This window comes from Sinocyclocheilus rhinocerous, unplaced genomic scaffold (assembly GCF_001515625.1).
Source record: "Sinocyclocheilus rhinocerous isolate Xijiao unplaced genomic scaffold, SAMN03320098_v1.1 scaffold2365, whole genome shotgun sequence".
Lineage (NCBI taxonomy): Eukaryota > Metazoa > Chordata > Actinopteri > Cypriniformes > Cyprinidae > Sinocyclocheilus > Sinocyclocheilus rhinocerous.
This window is the reverse complement of record NW_015637538.1, coordinates 78,242-102,310: the sequence shown is the minus strand read 5'-3', so window position 1 is coordinate 102,310 and position 24,069 is coordinate 78,242. Positions and strand designations below refer to the sequence as shown.

General features: G+C 41.9%; 1 long non-coding RNA gene across 1 annotated transcript in view; it reads right to left on the bottom strand.

Moving 5' to 3' along the window:
- Positions 1 to 12,691: 12,691 nt before the first annotated feature.
- The window catches only part of LOC107748999 (uncharacterized), a 28,362-nt gene continuing 16,984 nt past the window's right edge, over positions 12,692 to 24,069 (bottom strand). The window contains exon 3 of the long non-coding RNA XR_001640980.1: positions 12,692 to 12,803. This is a non-coding gene — a long non-coding RNA (uncharacterized LOC107748999). The remainder of the gene's footprint in view (positions 12,804 to 24,069) is intronic.

Below are 24,069 nucleotides of genomic sequence, written 5' to 3'. Positions count from 1 at the left end.
TTACCTGCAGTTATTGCTGCAAAAGGGCGTCACACCAGATACTGAAAACAAAGATTCACATACTTTTGCCACTCACAAATATTTAACACCGGATCATTTTTCTCAATAAATAAATGACAAAGTATATATTTTTGTCTCCTTTGTTTGATTGGATTCTCTTTGTCTACTTTCAGGATTTGTGTGAAAATCGAATTATGTTGGGGGGCGCTGCTGAGGTGCGCATGGAGTAGACGTGTTTCATCGAGCTCCTCCATGCCAAGTTTTCAAATTAGTGAAATTAGGTGTCGTCTTCATTTTTTACTTTGTATGCCTGTGTTGTGAACTTTTACTCAACTTGTAACTATCACTTGGCCTACATTTTGATACACAAAAATGCCTTTAAAACCAGCGAAAGCCTCGAAAAACTCTGGTCAGCCGTCGACCAGCTGCGACGAAGCTAATGCTGCTGCTAGTCAAGCAATCACCGACGATATGCCACTGATGTGGGAAAAGATATCAAACAAGATTCTTAACTATAAATGAAAGATTCAACAAGTTTGAGGAAGAATTTCGATCTCTACAGACATCGGTTCAGGAATTTGCGGAGAGAGTGGAGACTGTTGAATGTCAGGCACGGGACCACGATAACCGGCTGTGCTCTCTCGAAGCGGCTGTGACTGATTTGCAGAAGATGAATAAAGCCCTCAAAGCGAAGGTCAACGACTTAGAAGGGCGATCACGACGTAACAATATCAAAATAATTGGTATCTCTGAGGGAGAGGAGAAAGGGAGGCCGACTGAATTTGTTGCGGCATTGATCCCAAAACTACTCGGCGAGTCTCACTTTCAAGGACCATTGGTAATCGACCGTGCTCACCGCGCTCTCAAACCAAGGCCGCTGGAGGGAGAGAGGCCCCACATCATCATTGCTCGAGTGCATTTCTTTCAAGAAAAGGAATGAATTCTACGGCTTCGTCGAGATCGCACCCTGGATTACAACGGCCACAAAGTGTATATCTTCCCGGATTATACCGCAGAAGTGATGGAACAAGTGAAGGGCATTCAGTGACGTGATGCGTGAGATGAGAGAGTTAAAGGTGACACACAGTCTCTGCTTTCCTGTGCGCCTCCGGCTTCAGCACAACGGACAGTTCAAGACCTTCACTGATCCTGCAGAGGCTGCCAAATTTGTGGAGACCAGGCTGAGGCAGTAGTAGAGAAATATGCGAAACACTAGTATTACATTTAAAATACTTTTAATGACTATTGATATCCTATTGTTTCGGTTTCATAAAGAGTGTGTACAAAACGTATTTACGTGGACGACACTACTGTTAATAGTTCTAGAACTTGAAATGTTTGTAACTTGGAAGTGGAGTTGAGCGGGATTGCCGGTATCGGAGAGACTGGAGTTGGATCCTATTATTACTTACATGTGAGTAATGTTCTCAGGTCGAAGAGGGGACGAAGTGCTTCATTTCGGGGAAGCCAGATGTGGGAGGGGGTGGGCTGACTTTGTTCTAAGTCCTGAAGAGTTCTACATGTCGATGTTTGTTTTGTTTTGTTTTTTGTTCGCTTTTCTATTTTCCTGGAGTGCCTCATTTCAATGTCTTATTTAATCTCTAATTGTTCCAGAGACTGATGACTAATATTAATGGGTTATTTGCATACCTCTGCGCACCCGGTTCGCACACAAAGAATACGTCATCAGCGCGTTCACATACTCTATTGCAGACAGAGCAAGAATGGCAGGCAAACATCAACAACCTGATCTTCCTTCCTGGTATTGTAGTACTTTTACTAACTGTGCTATAAAGTTTTCTCACTGGTTAATAACACATGATGTATTGTAGTAATGTTGTCTCGGATCGTCTGATCTGTGTGCGTATATGCGTTTAGGGGGCGTGGCTTTGAACGCCGATTTTCAGGGAGGGTGGGACGTTCGCGTTCAGTGCTATCAGGCTAAAGTTAGCATTTTCCAAGATCTCCTACTGCACCTTCAAGTCTTCAAAAAACTTAGTGAATCTTCTAGGTCTGAGCTAGAATCCGAAACACTCAATTGAAGATTTATTAAAGGCAATTCATGCTTTTCCATCTGGGAAAGCTTCAGGCCCGGATGGGTTCGGCTGTGAATTTTTTAATGCCTTCAGTAAGAGACTGACCCCCTATATGCTGAGAATGCTACAGGATTCAATCCAGAAGAATACATTTCCTGATTCTTTATATGATGCAAATATCTGTGTAGTTTTGACAAAAGGGAAACCTGAGACTGATCCGGCTAATTATAGACCCATTGCCCTCCTAAATTTTGATCAAAAAGTGTTGACTAAAATATTGGCATCCAGGTTAGCACAACACATCTCAACAATTATTCATCCTGACCAAACTGGGTTTATTCCAGGAAGGTTTTCATTCTGTAACGTCTGCATACTTCTTAATATTTTATATGCAAATCGTAAATTAGCTAACAATTCTGCTGCTGTTATCTCACTAGATGCCCAAAAAGCCTTTGGTCAGATTGAATGGCCATATATGTTTGAAGCACTAAAACAGTTTGGATTTGGGGATAGATTTATCAACTGGATCAAAATTGTTTCTTTTCGTCCATCTTCATCTGTTCTGACCAATGGTATTAGATCCAGCTCTTTTGAACTGCAATGGGGTGTACTACAGGGTGATCCCTTATCACCTCTTCTTTTTAACATTGCACTTGAGCCATTAGCTGTAGGAATCAGAACCCATCCACATATTCATGGTATCTCTCTGGGCAATGCTGAAAGTCTGATCAGTTTATATGCTGATGATCTTTTACTACGTGTTATGGATCCTGTTGTATCAGTCCCTAAAATTTTAAATCACATTGAAACATTTAGTAAATTATCAGGGCACTCAATTAATTGGAATAAAAGTGAATTCATGCCCCTAACAAATAACTTAAGCGATAACTTTTTTGAATAATATACCATTTAAAATAGTTAAGGATCACTTTACATATCTTGGTCTGAAAATTCCAAAGAACCCTAAATATTTGTTTAAATTAAATTTTTTAGACATGTTTAACAGAGTCAAATTAAACCTTGAAAGCTGGAAACTGCGGTTGTTCTCCCTAAGTTTTTATATATATTCCAAAATCTTCCGATTTATTTACCTGCAAAATAAAAGTGAATTCATGCCCCTAACAAATAACTTAAGCGATAACTTTTTTGAATAATATACCATTTAAAATAGTGAAGGATCCCTTTACATATCTTGGTTTGAAAATTCCAAAGAACCCTAAATATTTGTTTAAATTAAATTTTTTAGACATGTTTAACAGAGTCAAATTAAACCTTGAAAGCTGGAAACTGCGGTTGTTCTCCCTAAGTTTTTATATATATTCCAAAATCTTCCGATTTATTTACCTGCATTTTTTTTAAACAACTTGATTCAGTTATTCTTTCATTTGTATGGAACTATAAAACACCTCGCATAGCAAAAGCCCACTTACAAAAACCTACTGATTGTGGAGGTCTTGGCCTTCCCATTTTTAAGCATTATTATTGGGCATCAAATGCCAGGGCTCTCACTTTCTGGCTCTCACTTTCTTTAGCTCATTAAATAGTCTAAAGTAATGGGGAACAGGTGTGGGAGAATGATCAGTGACAGGTACAGGGCTGATTGGAAATGTAGTGCGGGGAGTATACTGGTACTCTGGTGATGGAGCCCTCTGGTGGCCCGAAGAGAGAGTAACAGAAGCGCTCTCCGTAACAGTGCTTTTGCAACATCTGTATGCACTAAGCACCTTAAAGCATATTAAAGCATATTTCCCTCTATATCTTCTCAATGTGATTGATGCAATAGGGCGGAGGGGACACTGGCACATTTATTTTGGTTTTGTCCTATTCTGTATATTTTCTGGTCTAAAATTTTCGAATTGTTTTCTAGTGCTTACAAAATTAATATTCAACCTGACCACAGTCTGGCTATTTTGGGATATTCTGATGTAATGGACTATATAGACAATTCTAAAGGGTTCACAAATTTTCAAGCAGCACTGTACATAATTACTGATGATTTCTAATCTTCCTTTTCAGTCTAAATTGCTGGAGAATGTTGAGGCCTCTTAACTACAATCCTATCTGTAACAAATTATTTGAGTCCAATCAGGCTTTTGCTCTCTTCACTTCGGAGTGATCAATAATTTTCTCATGGCCACTGACTCTTCATATGGATTACATAATCTGAGAATATCTGTTTTCCGTTTTAATTGGTTCATTTGAAAGTAGACATTTCACTCTCTATAGATATATTTTTTTCTGTCTGTAAGGCAAGCATACACGGAGTTTCACGCTCAAGTTCATAGAGACCGAGACGGCAGAAAGCGCACCCTGTTTGCATTCATTATTTTACAAAAGTGCAATGTTTTGTTGTTATTGTAAGTGCCCACAAATAAACGTCTTTACAGATTCGAAAGATGTATTACTCTTATCTGTATGACCAAAAATGAGGGAGTATTTTAAGAGTAAGTGATCGCACCGGCGTCTCGATCTGTCCTGCAGTGAGCTACTGTTCAGCTTTCACACTCCACACAGAAACTTATATTGCTCTGGAGGCAGTCATATGCAAATATATTGGACAATGTCCCAGAGCTCACATTATCCAAATGAGCCATTTTTGGAGCTAGATTAAATAAATGCTTTGTCTATTATGACGTTTTAAGATATGAAACTCACAGGAGTTTTTTTAATGGTACAAAGGTCTCTTTTATTGCAAAAGCATAAAGAAAATTTGATTTCTCTCATGACCCCTTTAACCTTTACTGCTATGCTGATGACACCCAGCCCCACATCAGTTCTCAATGTACTGCTGCTTTCCCCATCAACTCTATATCTGCATGGTTTGATGACATCAATGCTTGGGTGATTTGTAATTTTCCTAAATTAAACATTGATAAAACAGATTTACTACTGGTTGGCCCTTCTCAACTTACATCTTGCCTCTATATTGAGTGTTAATATTGCTGGAGTCCTTCTTAGACCTTCCACTGCTGTTTAAAATCTTGGCATAAATTTTGATCCTTATAAATATTGACTTCTTTCTTAACATTTCTTTCTCACCAAAACAGCTATCTTTCACCTCAGTAATTGCTTGACTATGTCCCTCTCTAAATATCAAAGATGCCGCGATTCTTGTCCACATTTCCTCACCTCCTGACTTGACTACTGTAACTCTCTCTTTTAATGTATTATCCATCAAGACAATTAAAAAGTAAAAATGTTCTAAGATATTATTAAAGTAACCAAGTAAAAAAAGACTAATAGTTTCACTTCATATGACCTCAATATAGTAGGTGAAGCGGCGCTTTTCAGACCGATGAAAGAACGTGCGATTGTAAGACATAAAGCACATTACTTGTATTAGGTTATTCATTTGGGTATATTTGCAGACATTATTAAAGACTACTTTAAGTAAAAGTTTATATTTAAATGTTGATTTGAAGTGTCAGTTTTTATTATTGCAGTCAAATCTGGACACAGGGAAAGCATTTTGTTACTCATACTAGCTACAGCGTGATCAGTCACACATAGATCATTAGAATAAATATTGGCACAGTGTAAACAGCCAAAAAGCTCTCTGATCCAAAAGTTAACAACATATAAAAAAAATCTTTAGAGTAATTTTATGAACAAATATTGAAAATTAAAAGCTGTGTAATCTTAAATTTCAGTGCAGTAAAACAGCTGTTCCTGCAGGTATGCTAGCAGTGGGAAAAGGGCCCACCCTCATATTTGTGGGATATTAAGTAAAATCTACTGATTGTGGAGGCCTTGGCCTTACAATTTTTAAACATTATTACTAGGCAGCAAATGCAAGGGCTCTCATTTATTGGCAAAAGTTTTTTTTTGGATGACATGTCACCTGAGACCTTTCCATTATGGGTTTGAGCGGAGGTTATGTCAGTGCCAAGGTCTTCTCTCCAAGCTCTACTCTTCACAGAAAGCAGAACTGTTAACAATTTGGTGAACAGAAATTTTCTGTTGAGAAATTCACCCAAAAATGAAAATTCTGTCATTAATTACTTACCCTCATGTCGTTCTAAACCCGTAAGATCTCCGTTCATCTTCGGAACACAAATTAAGATATTTTTGATGAATTCTGAGAGCTCTCTGACCCTCCCATAGACAGCAATGTAATTACCATGATCAAGGTCCTGAAACGTAGCAAGGAGATCGGTAAAATAATCCATGTGACATCAGGGGTTCAACCGTAATTTTAGTTTAGAACGACATGAGGGTGAATAATTAATGACAGAATATTTATTTTTTGGTGAACTAACCCTTTAAAGTAGCCTGGTCTGGCGAACTGTAAAGTAAATTCAGTAAATTCTAGATATAAACTGATTCAGTTTAAAGTTATGCACCAGATTCACTACTCCAAAACTTGACTACACAACATATTTACCCCCATATCACCTCAGTGTGATAGGAGCAAGATGGCAGAGGGGACATTGGCACATTTATACTGGTTTTGTCCTATTTTGTATGATCTTTGTTCAAACATTTTAAAATTGTTTTCAAGGGCATTTCGGAATTTATATTCAACCCGACCACAATCTGGCTATTTTTATTGGAGCTTCTCACACAGTTCTACTCGGCCGTCAATGAGTCTGTCCTGTGTTCATCTGTAACCTTCTGGATTGCTACCAAATTAGTCTACTAAATCAGGAAACTACAACGGATAGTCAGGGCTGCTGAGATTAACTTCCAAGAACTTCACACCTCCAGAGGGAGGAAAACTGCAAGGAAAATCACACTGGACCCCTCGCAACCAGCACACTTCCTCTTTGAACTGTTGCTTTATTATTTGTATTATATTTCTTTTTATTACCTTAAATTATATGTATGTCTGCACTATGTCTGTGATTTGAGATTTTTTAGACTTTGTCCAAGATGAATTCCTTGTGTGTGTGTGTAAATAAAGTTTGGCAATAAAGCTTTTTCTGATTCTTGGATATTCTGAGATAACGGGTACTTTTCCTCATATCCCCCAGCAGGCTCTAATGGTGGGCACGTTTGCAGCCAAAAAGATAATGCTTCTTTACTAGAAAACTTCACAAGCCCCTTGTTTCAAGAGATGACTTAGGCCCAATCTAATTTCAATCCCCGATCCCTATACTTACCCCTACCCCTCCACATTCACGTTACGTAATCAGATTACTTTTTTCAAGTAACTAGTAAAGTAACGCATTACTTTTTAATTTTACAAGAGAATATCTGAGTTACTTTTTCAAATAAGTAACGCATGTTACTTTTAAAAAGTAACTAAGTAACGTAATTAGTTCGTTTTTTATGGAGTAACGCAATATTGTAATGCATTACTTTTAAAAGTAACTTTCCCCAACATTGGCGGTAGCGATAGGGGAAAGGGCCAGATAGCCCTTCAAATGGAGATTTTTCAGGACCACACTTCAAACGAAGGGGTATGACAATTATCAGCATAAAGTGGCTACAGCTGTCACGATGCGTGCGGAGAGATGAGGCGAGGACTCAAAGATGCAGTGAATGGGCTCTTAATAACAAAAATAAACAAAACTAACAAAAGCTACCCCGAGGGGAAAAACAGGCAGGAAGGCCAGAACAAGGAGCACACAGACACATCCAACCACATACAACGAATAACGAAACAGCACAGGACTGCAAACACAGGGAGACTTAAGTATGGCAGGTAACGAGGGAGACACAGATGGAAAAACTGAAACAATAAGGAGGTAACAAGATGGGCAGGGTCAGGCAATCGACAGGAGAAAGCACATGGCACTAAACAAACACGACACAAGCCATGTGCTTACACAAACAAACTGTGTCCTCTGGTGGCCATCCTGGGCACACCATCTGAAGACTGTGACAGAACCCCCTCTCTAAGGAGCGGATTCCAGACGCTCCACATTCCGAGGCACAAAACAAGGAGTCCAGGAGGGTGGTGGAGAGGAGGCAGAACAGGGGGAGGGATGGTGGGCCAGGCCTGTGGAGTGGGAGAGGGCCTGGAGACTGTGGCAGAGCAAGTGACCAGGGCGGAGCCGGCAGAGCAGGAGGCCAAAGCGGGGCCAGCAGAGCAGGAGGACAGGGCTGAGCGTAAGCCCACCGGGGCGGAGCCGGAGGGACAGACCAGCGAGGCTCCGGCTGAACAGCAACCCCGGCGGGCGACCAGGTTGGGAGCTTGGCCAGCAGCAAGGGCGGAGCCGATGACCACCTCAGCGAAGTTGATAAGGCAGATGACCCCCCTGGTGGCTCAGGCAGGACTGCAATGAAGAGCACAGAGAGGTTATTAACAGCCTTGCAGACAGCAGACAGTTCAGCAACAGTCTCCTTGGCTGGGACAAGACAGACTAAGAGTTCAGGAGTGGGCGCCACCGCCCAGAGAGGAGCTGAAGTGGATGCTGCCACCTCAGGAGGTTCTGCAGCAGAAGTCACCACCTTGGGGGGGACTGGAGTGAGCCTAGGAATGAACTCATAGACTTGAGTAGGCTCTTGAGTGAATTCTGAGGACTCCTGGACTGCAGCGGGCTCCCGAACTGGAGCGGGTTCATGAGTGGACTCTGAGGGCTCCGGGACTGGAGCAGGTTCACGAGTGGACTTTGAGGACTCCCGAACTGGAGCAGACTCTGGAGTGGACTCTGAGGGCTCCCGGACTGGAGCGGGCTCTGGAGTGGACTCTGAGGGCTCCCGGACTGGAGCGGGCTCTGGAGTAGACTCTGAAGCAGCCCATGCCCACAGAACAGCCATGAGGTGAAAGGCAAAGACGGCCTTCTTGATTATGGCAGCAGCGAAATCGGGCAGCTCTGTGGTGATCTCTGAGACCACCGGAGTCAGGTCCTTCAGGACCACCAGACTTGGGACCACCAGAGTTGGGTCCTCCAGGACCACCGGACTTGAGACCACCAGAGTCGGGTCCTCCAGGACCACCGGACTTGGGACCACCAGAGTCGGGTCCTCCAGGACCACCAGACTTGGGATCCCCAAGATTTGGGTCCTCCAGGACCACCGGACTTGAGACCACCAGAGTCGGGTCCTCCAGGACCAATGGATTTGGGACCACCAGAGTCGGGTCCTCCAGGACCACCGGACTAGAGACCACTGGAGTCGGGTCCTCCAGGACTTGTTTCTCCCACTGTGGGCTAGGAACTCCACAAACGCTTCAAAAGATAGAAGCTCCATAATGAACATCCTCCCAATGCTGATGGGCTCATCAAGAACATAATTAAACAAGTCCTTGAGAGCCGCATCATTATAATCCAGCCCCTCCGCAGCACTCCTGAACTTCATGGCGAATTCCTTCAGGTCAGTCCCCTTTTGACGGAGGGAACTCAATGCTGCTACCTGGAGCATGCGTTGGTAGAGGGGGCTGCAGGTAGTCGAGGCTGGAAGCTGGAGTGACCCCATTCTCTGCGGAGTCCTCAAATGGCTGTTTCGTTCTGTCACGGTGCGTGCGGAGAGATGAGGCGAGGAAACTTAAGTAGGGCAGGTAACGAGGGAGACAGATGGAATAACTGAAACAATAATGAGGTAACAAGATAGGCGGGGTCAGACAATCGACAGGAGAAAGCACATGGAACTAAACAAACACGACACAAGCCATGTGCTTACACAAGCAAACAGTGTCCTCTGGTGGCCATCCTGGGCACACCAGCTGAAGACTGTGACAACAGCGGCAACATGGCTGCCCGAGCGAACAAACAGACCCATAAATGTAATCATTTTTGTCATTAAAGATTTTAATGAAAAGTAATAATTTGTTTATTTTACATTCAATCGTGTGTTCATATTTACGGTCATGTTATTCAAAGAATTGTTTGCAAAAATGTTAAAAGTAAAAGTTTGCTAACGTTATCATTACGTTATCATTACTGACTGCACGATAATGCCACAACATATTTTATGTCTGATCAAGGTGATAACCACCATAGACATAGGGGGCTTGTCCCTCCAATAATTAGAAATCACTAAACCTTTTTCTCAGAATGGCCAATTTGAGAGAAAGAGATGAAAGTTGTGTGTGTCTGTGCGTTTCTCTTTACAATGAGTGAGTTTACTTCACAAACAGCATTATTTATAAAAATTATGTTATTAATAAAAGTCGTGGGGCAGGATTGACAAGTTTCTTTGCTCCTGCATGTGTGAGCTTCGTGATCTCTGATGTGTGTGTGTGTGTGTCAGTAAGCAGCGCATTAATATAGAACGGTAAGGCTCTAATGCACACCAGCATAGGTATGTGTATTGTAGGAGCTAGACGATGTATGATGACGTGTAACAGTGTAGTATTGGTGTCCCATTTCTTAGGGGGAATATTTTCACCCATGGGTGTCACTAGGCTTCGGCTCCTCCCCGTCTTTCAGCGAATTCTTTAGTCCGCAGACCGTGGCGGCGCAGAGCGAGAAACAGAACCAGACCCGTAGCCAGCTATGAGGTCACCGTAAATTTTCCATGTTCAAAAATAAAATTTGTTCTCTGAATGACTAATTGATCTTAAACTCCTCATATGAATGTCTGCATGACATGTATAATACAGTTAAGACAGTTTGCAAGAATTTTTAACGTCCGTGGTATGAAAATGATCGCGGCGAGACGCTGCCGGAGTGAGACTTGAGAGAGTTGCCGGATCCAGCTATTATAAGCGTTTTTGGACTTGTCTTTTTAACTTAATTTAATACTTTAGAAAGATAATAAAGTAGGAAGTTTCGGTTTAGGGTCAGCCATATCTTTATCTTATCTTATTAGCAAAAGATTTGAAATAATTTTGGTTTATTTATTTGTTTTTTTCGTTTTTTGTTTGTTTTAATAGCAATATCTGGCAACACTGCATCGGCGGCACTTAAACTGACAGTAACAAAAAAGCCCACAGACAGGTTATTGCTGACAGGATACGACATCTGGGAAACGCAAAGAAATATGATATTATCTGTCAGAAACGTTATCAATGCAGTCAAAAACAGTATCATTTAACACTAGTAGACAGATCTGTTGAACGAGTAGTTTACAGAATGAAATGAAATACGTAAACACTAGCCATGAAGAAAGTCTATGCTATGTCATTCAGTATTGTAGCTTTTTTTTCATAAATCATGCTATAAACATTCAAAAGAGCACTAGACAAAGTTATCAGCAATGGTTATTAATAAAAACTATAACCATAATATGTATTGTTGCATGAATAATAAACAACTGATAGCCTAAAATTATCCACCCCGTACTATAGTAAAGTATTAACAACTTTTGATGCAATAAATAGGGTATGATTTAAAATGATTATTCCTCCAAAACAGAGAAAACATCTTTCACAAACATCTACATGTCTGTCTCTTTTAAAGTGTTTATAGTGTATATAATGAGTTGTATTTGTAGGGGGTATTATAGCACAATTCTTTAACACCAACATCTCTCCGGACCTCACTAATTTTAAAAGCCTGGCTACGGCCATGAGGACAAGGTGTGTGTTTATCGATATATTGTTATAATATCTGCATCTGTGCCGTTCTTTGTCATAAATACAGTTTACAAAAGGTCACGAGGGAGCAATCGGTTTCCCATCTACCCATCACACCACAGCTGTTTCCTCAAGCGAAAATGCTGCCCTTCACACATATGAACGTATACTTTATTAAACGATCATGTTGCTATTTTCATTTGAAAATGTAACTTTCAATATAAAACATATTACAGTGCATGTGGCATTAACTACCATACAGTCATGCACAGAAATGATTAAAGACAGTGATAGACAGTACTCGAGCATAGAATGAGGTTTGTACTAGAAATGCAAACATTAAAATTTTGTGTACAGTAAGCAGGTGTGTGTGTGTGTGAGAGAGAGAGATCAGGAAGACTTGTATTTGGCTTATTCATTACTCAGATGTTATAGCCATCTATGCAATACAGTGGAATACTGCAATAAGTTTAGTATACCACCCTACCCTATTAGTCAAACATTTTTTTAATTTTTTTAATTTTTTAATTTTTTTATACCCTCATTGGGGGCTGAGCCCCCCTAAAACAAAAATCCTAGAATCGCCCGTTTTCACCCCTACCCCTTGACACACTATTTCAAGGGACAAGAGGCAGGGGTAGGCGTAGGGGTAGGTGAAGGGGTATACAATAGAATTGGGATTGGGCCCAAATGAAACGGTAACGTTTTAGTGAGCTTAGCTCACCAAAAAGATTTGAAGCCACATGGGGGACCTCAGTTAGACCATTTGGAAGTAATCTAATGATAGTATATCTAGTAACCCCCATTTCTTTTTTCCTGTATGTTTGTTTTCCTCTACTTTCAAAATGATCTGGTTTATAAAGCAATACTGAATATTGTTTTTTTTTTACCAATGTCAATGCTGTATATTGAAATATTGAAAAGAAACAAGATTTGAGAAGAAGTAACGTCTCCTGCACCGTGCATTATGAAAACCACTGCTGAGTACATGACTTGGGCTTTGTATCGTCTTGCTTCCACAGCAAAATCCCTGGGATTTTTTGGGACAGCTCTCCCTAGAGGTCAAATACTCTGTGTGTGTGTTTGTTTACTTATTATTATGATTCAGGTAAGTGACCATTTGCATCATGCTGCATAGATTTTGGTATAAAGTTTTGTTGCATCATCCCAGCACTCTTTGTCATTTTTTTAGAAAAAAAAAAGAAGAAAAAAAAAGAAATAAAGGAAGAAAGAAAGCATGAAAGAAAGAAAGCTGTTAAAGCTTCCAGTCATAACATACCGCTGGTAACAGAGACTGCATATTCTGATTAGAGTCTGCTATTGTTGCTAGGTAGACCAAGTTTCTGTGCAATATCTGCTGATACCTGGGAAGATGCAAGAGACATCATTGGTAAGAGCAAGCCAATGGCTCATGAGCTGAGTTTCCATCCAAAATGTTTAGCATTTGTTATGCGCATTTCTATAAAAACTTGAATAAAGAACATGTGAATCTTGAGGCAGGCCTGCTGTCATGATGCTCTGAGAAAAACTGTATTTGCTGTAACAAAGCAATAATACAAAAATGTTGCAGAAGAAGTGCAATAGACCTTAGTCAGGGTAGCGCCATGTTTTCTTTTTTGTTTTGTTTTTTACAGGAATGAAAATGATGCTGTGAAGCATAGGGGTACAGTGTGTTCAATTTACTGTTTAACAACAATGTATTTGTCTTTCCAACTTTCAGTAGAGAAAAATTCTGTTAAACAGTTTTGATAGTTGTGAATTACATTTGATCTAGGACCAGTGTATGCCATTCATAAGACTGCAAGTCTATCCCTCACAGCATCACTTTCATAATTTTTGTACAATTCAATATGGCGTCTACCATGACTAAGGTCTATAGCGCACATTATGATGGCTCAAACGGCTATTCCCATTCGTCCCCAGACTCCTTTCGTCTAACGGTTCGTTTGAGCAGTTATATGCAATGCTTCATTGGACCAGTCCATTGCAAATGAATGCAAAATGCTAGGTAATCCACCTCTGCCTAGTGCAATGAATTTGTATGCAAATTTTGAGAGTTGACATTTTAAGTGTTTCCATTCAGGACATCTTATGCGCACTTTTAAAATGAGCAACAAAATAGTTGGATGGAAACCCAGTTGACACACCAGACCAAATTCAAATGCACTCCCCCAACCTAATTAAGATAGCCAAGAATATCATATTAAGGTTTTTTGGGTTATTTACAACTCAGAATCTGTCAACAGCATATGTGGCATGCTGTCAGTTATCACAGGACATGATTATGACCTGGTTTACCATATTACCAATTACAATACATAGACAGTGGTTGGACAAAATCATGTGAATACGAGGGAAATATTTCTGTATTGAGGTGTTTTACCAATATTAATGCAGCCTGCAATGTAGATTCATACCACCTCTGAATATTCTGCGGTGGAATGTCGTCCATCAATACCTTTGCCAGTTGCTTCAGAGAATCTACTGCTCACTCCTCTCTCCAAAACGATCCATAAAGGTTTGATAATATTCAAGTCAGGTGATTTCTCTGACCATGGCAGATGTTGAAGTTAGAACTCCACCTGTCCAGGTTTCATGATCATGACTCCATATTTTTCACCTTTTAGCATTAGTGTCTGTGATTAAAGTTAAAGCAGGTACAGCTCTTTCGTGGATGCTGGTTTCGTGAACTTGTCTGTGGTCAGTGTCTGTGGAAACAGGGTCTTCGAAGTGAATATTGAGGTTTGCCACAGTAGTTCTGTTTTGTTTGGACACACTTGTTAGTCTTCGATGTTCACATCGTTCACTTTTAATTTTTGCCCAATCTTCTTTGCTGATAAAGTCTTGCTGCGCTTTGTGTCTGCAGTCATAATCATAAAGACTGTTGCTCTTAAAACACCAAACAATAGGGCTGTTAAGGTTACAGATGCTCCAGCTTCACCCATAGCTTGTACTAAATTCTGCTGAACACAACTTATACTACACTACCCAGAGAATATGGACAATTAAAAAAGATCATCGAACACAAATGTTAACCCTATAATAATAATAATAATAATAATAATAATAATAGGTGTTCACATTTTTTGTCCAACCCCTGTATATCCTAGTGTGAGGCTGTAATCTGGAATCATTGAAATGAACTGAAATGAACATGAGCGGGTCACAGAGCAGGCCACCGCTGGCCAGATGGCTGTGTACACCGGGAACAGGCAGCAGCACTACTGCTACAGACTATGTGTGAAACAGTCCTAATAAAACAAAGAAGGACTAGCAGGCAACCAAGCAGCACTGTAAATAAACATGATGGAATCAATTACCTGTCACGAATCCGGTCCATGCACTTCCATTCGCTCACCACCAGAGATCACCCGCTCACTACTATGGACTCTTGCACCACACTACTGTTGCACTTCACCCGGACTACAGTTCCCATCATCCATTGCACTGATTACACACACAGCTGAATCCAATCAGACATGCTACATAAGCCATGGACTTCCTCTCTCTCAGGGCCGAGTATTGTTTAGCGTGTATCACTGCTATAGCTGATAGCTACCTTACGGAACCTGCTTAGTTTTCCTAGCCTCGCTTGTTTACTGGACTGCTCTTGTTTTGTCTTCTATATACCTGTTTGCCATTGCCTGACCCTCGCCTGTTTTGACCACGCCCTTAATAAAGCTTGCAAATGGATCCGTACGTCTCACGTCTTGTTTGCCCCGTAACAGAATTCTCGGCCCTGAGAGAGAGGAAGTCCATGGCTTATGTAGCATGTCTGATTGGATTCAGCTGTGTGTGTAATCAGTGCAATGGATGATGGGAACTGTAGTCCGGGTGAAGTGCAACAGTAGTGTGGTGCAAGAGTCCATAGTAGTGAGCGGGTGATCTCTGGTGGTGAGCGAATGGAAGTGCATGGACCGGACATTACCATCCCTGTCTATGCAGCATTAGGGGAAGCAACCCTATAAACTCACACACCTGATAAGCCCACTTCTAGATTTTTAAATAGAAAAAATACAAAGTATGAGGAAATGTATGTTAATCCACATGTTACTGTTATTTCACACTAAGAGCTAATAAAATATATCTTTATTTATTTATTTTTCTGGTGAACTGCTGAATATTATATCTGGTCATAAAACTGCTGAATATTTGTAAGACATTTTAAATATTAAAGTATAAATTCAAGAGGTATTTCAAATAATGCATTCACATGCAAAATCATTTTACAAGTTAGTAGTGCAGTGAAAGTGTCATGATCTCCATTCTGTACCTTGCCATTCACTCAGGACTCCATTTCCCATAATCCTTTGCCCGGACTCATCAAGTGCATCACCTGTCTCTCATCAGATCTCATCATCAGTTCACAGCTGTCTCACATTAGTAGGACTATAAGAAAAGCACACACACTCTCTGTCATCGCTGGTGATTGTATGTTGTATAGCTCTTCCGTGGTTTCTAAGTTTCTGTGTTTCTAGTTTCCTTGCCTTCGTGTTTTGATCCCTGGACTGTTTTCTGGTTTATGATTGTTTTGCTGCCTTCCCTGACCATTGCCTGATTATCTGGATTACTCTTTTGCCTTGCCACTGCCATCGTTGTTTGCTGTTGTTGACCACGCCTGTTTGACTACGCTCTTATTAAAGCCTTGCATTTGGATCCCCACTTTGTCGTCACGCCTCCCTCGTTACAGAATCACCAGCCACACCCGGATCCAGCGGCTTTCTGAGCATTCCAGGCCAACCAGTCAAGTCTCAGCTGATCTTCATGGGGCATGTCAAGTCACAGCTGATCTTCATGAGGCAAGTCAGGTCACAACTGATCTTCATGAGTCCAGTCAAGTCTCATCTGATCTGCCAGAGCCTCGTCACATCTCAGCTGTTCGTCCAGAGTCCCGTCACGTCTCAGCTGTTCGTCCAGAGTCACGTCACGTCTCAGCTATTCATCCAGAGTCATGTCACGTCCTGTCTGTTACACCCAGATTATCAAGGTCAGCCCTTCGGTGTCCCAGTCTGGTATCCAGTGTGAGGGATGCACCGGTGGTGTCTGCTCGCGCAGCTGGAATCCCCAAACCCACTCACTCTAGCCCTCCTGTTCGTGAACTGATTCCCCTGTCTGAAGCGCTTCCCATGATGGGAATTGCTTTTTGGTGTGTTTGGGCTGCATACACTACCACAGAACTTCCAGAGATGGCGGTGCTCGCTCCAGGCTCTGCTCCGCCAGTTCCACCTTGGCTCTCCGCTCCGCCGGCTCTGTCTCAGTCCCCTGTTCCTCTCCCTCCTCATGGACCTGGCCCTCCATCCCTCCCCCTGTTCCACCTCCGCTCCACCTCCCTCCTGGACTCTGGTCTGTTCAGGTTAAGGAGCGTCTGTAAGCCACTCCTTAGGGGGGGGGGCTCTGTCATGATCTCCATTCTGTAACTTGCCATTCACTCAGGACTCCATTTCCCATAATCCTTTGCCCGGACTCATCAAGTGCATCACCTGTCTCTCATCAGATCTCATCATCAGTTCACAGCTGTCTCACATTAGTAGGACTATAAGAATAGCACACACACTCTCTGTCATCGCTGGTGATTGTATGTTGTATAGCTCTTCCGTGTTTCTAGTTTCCTTGCATTCGTGTTTTGATCCCTGGACTGTTTTCTTGTTTATGATTGTTTTGCTGCCTGCCCTGACCATTGCCTGATTATCTGGATTACTCTTTTGCCTTGCCACTGCCATTGTTGTTTGCTGTTGTTGACCATGCCTGTTTGACTATGCTCTTATTAAAGCCTTGCATTTGGATCCCCACTTTGTCGTCACACCTCCCTCGTTACAGAAAGTAGTAAAATGTTTGCACTTTGCTATTTCTATCTGTAAATTATATTTTCATACTTATCTTTTTAGAGCAGTATCTCAGGTAAAATTTCAAATTTTCTTTAAAAAAAAAAACATTTATTACATGTGTACAACAAATGATTATTTTTGTGGATTCTTTTTTATTATTTTTTTAATGTACAGAAACTGCACATTACAAATAGCCTACAACATACAATATGTCCTGTTTAGTAGTAAACAAATAACAAAATCGAGCGCAGCGATAGTTCAGTCAGGCCACGTAGGTCACTACCATTTTTTATTAGACCGGGGATATATGTGTTGCGTTACAGCTCGGGAAGTATGCTCAAACTGCTTGCAAAACCTTCCTCCCTCCCATCTATAAGTATCAAGCATATTATTGTTCATATATTATAAGCATATATTATTGTGCACCTTCTGACTGTCGTCTTCTTTTTGTTTCAGATTACCAAGGCTTTCAAGTCCTAGCTGTCATGGACCTCACTGCCGAGTGACATTCATTCTTCATAGCAAGCTACAGTATAGTCCTCCCGGAATTCAATGCAACATTTACATGTTACCACTGTTTCGCTTAAGACATTGCTTATGTTTCTTAATCATCTGTATATCACTCAAGCTGATGGTTCCGGGGGGTTAATGCTAAAGCTCTCGTATGTGCAAATAATTATGAAGCGAGAACCCCCATAAGGAACCATACTGCCAAAGATAACTTGTGTTTCAATAAACTCAACATAACTTGCCAAAGTGGTCCTGCCTGAACTGTCACATACACACCTGAGCCTGCTATTCCCTCCACCAGTCACATGAGGGAGCCACGCTCTAATTTTGATTTATGCCACCCCTGAATGTCTTTCTCCACCATTATTCACTGTACATACAGACACCCTGGGCTATTCATTCTTTGCTAAGTCATGCCAATATCTGTATTGCAATTCTGAGCGTTTTCCTATATTTTGGATCCACCCTGTGTTTCGACCCCTGCCCATTTGTTGTTCTGTTCTAACGTCTCAGGTCTGTCTTTCAGATTTACTGTTTGGACTCTCGTTTCTTTTGGTTTTGACCCCTGCATGCTCTTTGACTTTGTTTCTGGTTTGCCCCATTAAAAAGTCCTTCTCACTAATAGATCCTACAGCGTTTACATTTCTAATTTGTCACACAAACAGCATTCTGCTTTTACACAGGCTGCCAAAGATTCACAACCTAAAGCTGTGGTAACACTAGACTTTGAGCAAGCAAAGTTTTTACGAACACTGCAATGGTCATAATATGATGTCACATTTACAGCATGTTTATATACATCCGAAATGTAAAAATATGCAATCTACTGCACTGCACTGAAATGCTGCAATCCTGCAGATTTAAACTCTGCATTCTTTTAATTCAGCTAAGAGGTCAAGTTGTGACCTATTGATCTTCTATTGGAGATATCTTCAAAGTTGAACTATGAAACACAGTGAAATTTGCGCAAGCTTGCATGTCCTGTCTCCCACATCCACACGAATCGAAGGTAAAGGACTGAAAAGTGTAGTGTGACTGGTCCTTAGTAAATAATAATAATAATTATAATTACAATTCTGTCTGTTGCATGCTGCTTAGGCTGACTTTTGTTGGCCTCTAAGGACTCCTATTATGATGAGCCTACCCATTAGTGGCCATTTTGGAAAAGGTGTTTTTTTGTGAGGTGGCATGTTTTTTTTTTTTTTTTTTTGCTAACAATACAACTTGTGATAATGATTCAACTTACTGCCCATTAGAAGAAGTGAGCAGCCATTTGATTTATATAAATAATGATTTGTAAAGGGTTGCAGTTGTTATAAGTTTAATGCTTAAATGAGCCACTGTATTCTATACATCCTAGAGGTTTAATCAGCTGGATTCTGATGGAATATATTGACTGTGCCCTTCTGCTGTCATTTACTCTGCAATCCTGCAATAACCGCCAGAGTCTTCACAGCACCAGAGACACATCACATAATGGCCACCATGCCAGAGTCTCACAAAATGATCTTTCAAGACTCCCCTGAGAGTCCTTCAACTGTCCGCCACAGTCATTCTCAAGGCATGTCAATGCTCCTCCCAAAGCTGCATACGCTATAACTGCCTGCACTGTCACAACCACAGAGGCCATCCATGAACTTTCTGTGCTTCATGTCACGGCCACGGAGGCCATCCAAACCTGCTTAGTCCGTCCATGTTTCTGTTCCACCATGGCCTTGTGGGATTACAAATGTAAGAATATGTCCTAGATCTGATGATCCTACATCCTGACATATCATCACATGAAAAACTAAGGTGAAATACATTGAATTTAGCATTTATAGTAAAGATGATGACATCAGATGAATGCTTCTGTTAAACAAAGTTTGTAGCAAGAGGTTCCTGTCAGTTATTGTTCTATTTATTGTAAGTCAAATAAGACAGATCACTGAGACGCTCACCTTTTCTATTTAAAGGGCTAGTTCACCCAAAACCATGTGAGGCACGTTTTATTATGGTTGGATGCACTTTATGGAATTCTTATGGACAGCTGAATGAAAACACCCACCCACTGTTAATGTAAAGCTGGGAAGAGCCAGGAAAATTTTTAATATAGCTCAGATTAAATTAGTCTGAAAGAAGAAAGTCATATACACCTAGGATGCCTTTAGGGCGAGTAAATCATGGGCTAATTTTCATTTTGGGGTGAACTAACCCTTTAATAGCTCTTGGTGCCCCTGTCCCATTCTTTGAATAGTTATGCTGATTGGATTAGGACTGCTGAAACTCTAGAGCAGGGGTCTCCAACCTTTTTGTGAGTGAGGGCTCCCTGAAGGGATACAATAGTCTCAAGGGCTACTTATTTGATATACTCCAATACATATATATATATATATATATACACACATTTTATTTTTCCCTAAATTCTGTGTTTTCCATTTGATTTCTTATGGATTCCGAGTTTTATGATTCAGTACAAATTTATCATAAAAAATGGTGTCTAGTTAAATGAATTAATAAAACTTTAACAATTTAATCAATCTTTTAAAATGTAATCAAATGAAAATCAATTTACAACAAAAAAATTTTTTTATTTGATTTTATCAGACATGATGCTGCACAACAGAACTGTATAAATTAATAATAATAAAAAAATAACTTGGTTGTATGATATTCCTTAAAGATAATAATATTATTATTACTTTTAGAATTGCATTGTAGTATACAGTAGTAATATATTCAGTCATATAATTTCAAGTTAAACCGGACTTTTATTTTGACGGTTTGTCGTGAAGGTCTTTCAGTTTTAGCTTTAGCGTGTATTTGACGGTATTTTTCTCAAATGATAAAGCTGGTAAAGTGAATCTCACAGCAAAATGGTGTTGCTCTAGGACCATGGCGCTACATAAGACAACACACACCACAACAAAAACTAACTGTACGCAAATTAAATCATATTAAATAGACTAAAATGAGATAAGAACTAAAAGAGAAGAGCTGGAAAAAACAAGAACAGAGAAATTTAACATTTAAATGCTGGCTTCACAAAGCTACATAAAGTGCAAGTGTGTGTACCTGAGAAGAAAAAAAAGTAACAGTACAAAAGAGACAAGTTACATTAGTGGGAGAGCAGCATACATGGTATACAATTTGTGTGTGTGTGTGCAATATGCAAAGATGATCTTTCCTTAGCCTTCGTAGACAGCAGAGACGCTGCTAGGCTTTCTATGCTATGTAGCTGGTGTTAAGAGACCTGGGCCTGTATTCACAAAACATATGGTGGTAGTGAACACAGTAGTGAAGAGGACTCCTAAGTCACTGTTAGAAAACACTCTCTGTCTTGAGAATGTTCCAAATATGCCTCACCCCTCCTTTCTTTCCCTCTCCCTCTCACTCTCCCTCCTCTATCTGTTCTCTCTCTCTTGTATGGTGTTTTAATGTCTCTTACTCATATTCGAGGTAGGCATGCACACATGTATACATTAGTTGCTTGGGTCAAATGCCCAAATAAGGAGATGAATGCTAGGATTACGAGGTAAAGGAGTTTGTGCTGAACTGTGAGGAGGGTTCAGCATCCTTCGCCAGGAAGTCTATTCCTAATATGTACATGTTTTTCTGTACATGTGGCCATTTTATACAAAACACATGTTCTTGGCCAAAACATCCTGTATGGGTATGTCACCCTATCCTCATTGGTTAAGAGGGTGAAACTCCCCTCGACATATGCCTATATAAGATCTGTATTTCTATGAATAAATTGAAGTATTGAGAATACCATTTGAATGTGTGTTTTCTTGCTTCCCGGCCGTATATCTACACTTTAAGGGACTGAGAAGTTTTCAAGGTGGCAAAGAGAATCTATAGGGACCGATTGTTAATTTCTAACAGTCACTAAGACCAAATCACAAACTATCCTAAAATGGCTGTTATTGCCGGCAATCTGCCTCGGAAAGTAAACATTTTAGAAACATTTGATGATAATGAGCTTTTAAAAAGAAATGCCTTTGGTTCCCTATCGATACTTTACTCGTACTGCGTCTGCTAAGACGCTTTGGGGAAAACTCCCCTTTTCTCTGAATACTGAAGCCTTTCAATAACGCAGTGTAACTGCATGGCCATTGGTTCGTGCAGTGAATTAAAAAACGAACCAATGGCTCAGCTGCACGAGCCTATGACGACAAAGCCCGCCAGAATGGGCGGGGCATCTGACTATATAAGCGGCACTTCGCCATAGGATCCTCAGATTTCTTCTCCTTCAGCGACGACGATGTTCTTCGCTGATCTACGAGACTCGAAGTCTCTCGCCGTAGAATCGCCTTCGCGGATCAAGCTGAACCAGCGACCCTCTGCTCAGCTGATTCGCCGCTTTTGAACAAAGGCCCCGGCTCCGCGAGCCTATGACGACAAAGCCCGCCAGAATGGGCGGGGCATCTGACTATATAAGCGGCACTTCGCCATAGGATCCTCAGATTTCTTCTCCTTCAGCGACGACGATGTTCTTCGCTGATCTACGAGACTCGAAGTCTCTCGCCGTAGAATCGCCTTCGCGGATCAAGCTGAACCAGCGACCCTCTGCTCAGCTGATTCGCCGCTTTTCCGCCACCTTCATCGTCGCAGCAGCAGTGGTCCCAGCTGATCCCCTGCCGCCATCCGGCGAGCCTAAAAGAGCTTATTTCTAAGAGGTAAGTTCTAAAAGAGCAAAATTTCTAGCGACATTGTTGCAAATGTCGCACTGCGAGTGTGGCTCATGCAGGGAATCTTGCATGATGCAGAAGGGCACTGAGTGTGTCGTCTGTCTGGGCAGCCCCCACGCAGAGACTGCACGCTCACTGAGACGGAATGCTCTCGCTGAGTGCATGAGTCTCGCTCACTTCACTGCATTGAAGGCAGCCCGCTCTCCCGTTTCTCCTCTGTCAGCGAGCCTCGGAGAGAGAAACAGTGGAGTCAGGGAGCTAAGCAACAGGGTCTGAGCAATCTCACGCCGACACAGAGCCCGCATGCTCGCTCTCCCCGCTGCGCTTCGAAAGCAGTCTGCCCCTGTTTGCTCGCGGAAGGCGGCCCCGCCTCCCCGCTCTCATGTTTCTCTCCTCCCAGTTACCTCGGAGGAAGCAACGGCGAGCTCGCGGGTTGAGCGATCAGGCTTGAGCAATTTCATGCCGGCACACATCATGCGTGCTACAAGTGTGTGTTACATGTGAGGATCAGTGCCCCTCGTTACACCGAGCGGCTTAATCCTCTGGCAGCTTCGCATTTGTGTGTGCGTCGCTGAGCCCCGCCTCCCCCACTCTTGTGTTTCTCTCCTCCCAGTTACTCGGAGGAAGAAATGGCGAACTCGCGGGGATGAGCGATCAGGCTTGAGTGATTTAATGCCGGCAAAGCCCCCACGTGCATCACTCTCCACGCAGCTCTTTGATCTGCCAGTGAGTTTACACGTGAGGATCAGTGCCTCTCGTTGTCGAGAGGCTCAATCCTTCTAGGCGGATCGGAGCAGAAGGCTGTCACCAATGATTCAATATCGCTGACAGCTTCGTATTTGAATGAGCCTCTCGTCTGGGCCACGACCACGCTGAGGCTGCGCTCGCTGAGACAGACCGCTCTCACTACGACAGTTCATGTCTCGCTCTGCCTTGCTCGCGGCTTGTCTTCTTCAATGACGGCGGCCCCGCCCCTCTTCCGCTATGAGAGGATCTGAGAGAATGCGCGCAGCACTTTTGATCTGCCTGAGTGTTTACACATAAAGATCATCAGTACTCCTCTTCTAATGAGTGGTTTGATCTTTTTAGGCGGATTAAAATAGAATGCTGTCACTAATAATTATTATCACTGACAGCTTCAAATTGGATGTGTCTGGGCCATGCCAACGCTGAGGCAGCACACACGGGGGCTGACTGCTCTCGCTATGAGAGCATTAAGTCTAGCGAAGCATTTTTTGAAAGCATTTTCAAAAGAGAGCAAATTTCCTCTTCTGAGTGTGGGGTCCCCATACGGCGACCAGCCACTCAAATTAATCCAACCCCTTGTCATGCGGGCTGAGGCCTGGCAGGCCATCCCCGGAGTGCCAGACTGGGTTTTGGGGATAATAAAACGAGGTTATTCACTGCAATTCGCTCGAAGACCCCCGCGATTCAGCGGCATGGTTCCCACCTCGGTTAGAGCAATGACGTCCTGCACTCCAAGGTGATGAATTTGCTGGCGATAGGAGCCATAGAAACGGTTCCTCCAGCTCAGAGCGAGTCAGGCTTCCTCAGCCGCTACTTCCTCGTCCCCAAAAAGGATGGCAATCTAAGGCCCATCCTCGATCTCAGGCACCTGAACC